Genomic DNA, 2,701 nt, shown 5'->3' on the forward strand with positions numbered 1-2,701 from the left:
TTTATTAAAGCGACGAGTAGCACCGATTATAGTCATATTGTGCCGTGTGTGGACCAAACGACTGGGCGGGCCGACCAAAACACCAAGACCCCTACTTTTAAATCCATTTTTGGCAAACTCCAGCTCAATATACACTGGTTATCTTTACGCCCCACCCCCTTTGTTTTCTCTCTCACTTTTATGTTGTTCCTCTCGCTCTAGCACGAAGAGATTCACGCATGGTTCGTCTTATTCTAGCCGTTTAACAAAACCGCAGCAGATTTTATGTTTGAACAACCAAATAATGTTCTTTAGTTCGCTTATTTTCCCTTAACGATGTAGTTTTTTCTTTATTTTTTTCGCTTTTTTTATTTATTTTAAAGCGCAGACCGCGTTTAGTTGTTCGTTTTTAGTGTTGAATTAAGAAATTGACGTCCAAATTGACTTTTAGGTTATTGAAATGTCAGTTGTAGAGATTTTGTTTGGTTTTATTTGATGAATCACCTTCTATTCGTTCGGGTAGCCGTGTTACGGGTAATTTTTGTTGTGTCTAATCAAATATGGCGTCTAGTTTAATGTGAGACGAAAGTATTGTTAAATAAATCGTTGTTGAATTTGTTTTTGTTCTCACGTTCGCACTTAGACTAATGAAAGTGTTTACTGGTTTTGAGTTTGAGAAGATTTTTTTTGTGGAATTTGCTTGACTTGTTTCATGTAGGTCTTAATAAATATAGACGTTTACTGATTGGTTCATTTAATTTAATTTTATGACAGATATGGTTACATATTTTTAAAAGAATAGCGAATGGAGTGTCTTGCTCGTTCTTCGTCATTCGTATCTAGATTTTGGATCGAGCTTAGCTTCATTGATGGACAGACTGACAGAGCTTTTTCGGAGCTGCGGACTGCTTAGCGGGTTACTGGGGCTCCCTCTCGAAAAGCAGGAGTAGGAATGGGGTAGTGTTTAGTCAGTAAGAGTCTGACACTCCCTCTCGCCTCACCCAAGGTGGTAGAAGTCATTAGATGATTTTCCTCCCTTAAAAGAAAGTTTACCAGTTTATGGTTTAATTGAAATAAATGCTTTCGATTTTGACTTTGGTTATCGAAAGGCGGAGAAAACGTAAATAGGTATGTGGATAAGTGGATAAGGGAACGACACTTAACACATTGAACGCCGTGGTGGTCATCGGTGACCGACGTTAGCGGAGGATTTGCCTTCAACAGTTTTCTATTGGCAGTCAAAGACTTAACTAAGTTTTTGAGAGCATTTTTTGTCACACTATCGCAATTTGTGATCAAATAATATTGGAGATAAAATGAGTCAGATTGAAAACTCATGAGTCAGCTTTCGTAGCATATTGAATGCATGAATCACATATATACCGAAATATATCACTGTTGTTTGTTACAAAAATTTTATAAAAATGTAATAAAACATTGGGGTGAGTGGACTTGGTTATTCACTTGGTGAAGTTGGGTGAGCTAATCCGGAGTTGCGTACTACCTAGCGGGTTTACCGAAGCTCTGGCTCGAAGCAGGAGAAGGAACGGGGTGGTTTTTAGTTAGTAAGAGTCTGACATTGCATGCATTTAGTTTCGCCCTGGTGAGAGGCAGAGGCATTGGACGATTTTCCTCTCTTAAAAAAAAAATTCAGAGACATTAAATGGTCTGATGATTTTATCTTCGTGTGAATGTTACGTAGATTAATATTTATTTGAGTGGTTCCTTGGTAGGAGATTAATTAGGTATTTATTATTAGGTACTTGGATATGTAGATTTAATTACGAATTAGAAAAATAATTTATGTTCCCTGCTTTTGTCTTTTGTCGTTAATTAACCGCCGTACTCAGAGGTTTCTAATGATTATAACTTAATCCAGTCCTTAGCAATTGTTTTCGGAACAAAATAGCTTACTAGGCAATCGTTTAAGTTCCTATACATTAAATGTCCCTGAATACGGCAGTTAGATATTAAACTTAAACATCAATATTAACGTTTTTTAAACTGTTTACCAACTTAAGTGGTTATTAATCATTCTAAATGGAACATATCAACGCGTCTTTAATTCGAAAATCGTTGAAAAGTCACGATTTCCTGATAAAATGTTCCAAAATCTAATGTAGGGACTAATGGGATGTTTAAAATGTGATTTGATTTTAATATCGGTCTTATTTTGTAGGAGATAAGGTGGTTTTTGCTTGATAAGAGGCTTTTTATGTTGATGTTAGTGAGCTTTATTGGTTGAGTCGAAAACATGACTGCCAAATACAAACTGGTCACTGGAAAATAGATAGTAATTTTTACCTTTTGGATCCGACAGACAAACTAAATATATAGTTTTGTCGGACTATAAACTAGATCATAAGTTCATTAACATGTACGGTTTAATTAATAAATAAATAATAATAATAAAATTGTAGTTTTTTTTTATAAAAACTATAACAAAACTGATTTTAATGTGTCAGTAAAACAAAACATTAATTAGGTGCCTGCTGCTATTTACTTTTAATGTTAAATTAATTACGCTTATCCAACTAAGGATTATTTTTTTAATGTTTTAGTGAAAAAACTGTCACTTTGGTATTGAAAGTTAAAGTCATTTTTTTATAGAATATCATATTAAACGCACCTGATGGTAAGCGATCAGCGCCGCTCATGGACACCCGCAACACCAGAGGAGTGACAGGTGCGTTGTCGGCCTTTTAAAAAGGAGACTTATAAC

Source organism: Spodoptera frugiperda, chromosome 22, assembly GCF_023101765.2.
Source record: "Spodoptera frugiperda isolate SF20-4 chromosome 22, AGI-APGP_CSIRO_Sfru_2.0, whole genome shotgun sequence".
Classification (NCBI taxonomy): domain Eukaryota; kingdom Metazoa; phylum Arthropoda; class Insecta; order Lepidoptera; family Noctuidae; genus Spodoptera; species Spodoptera frugiperda.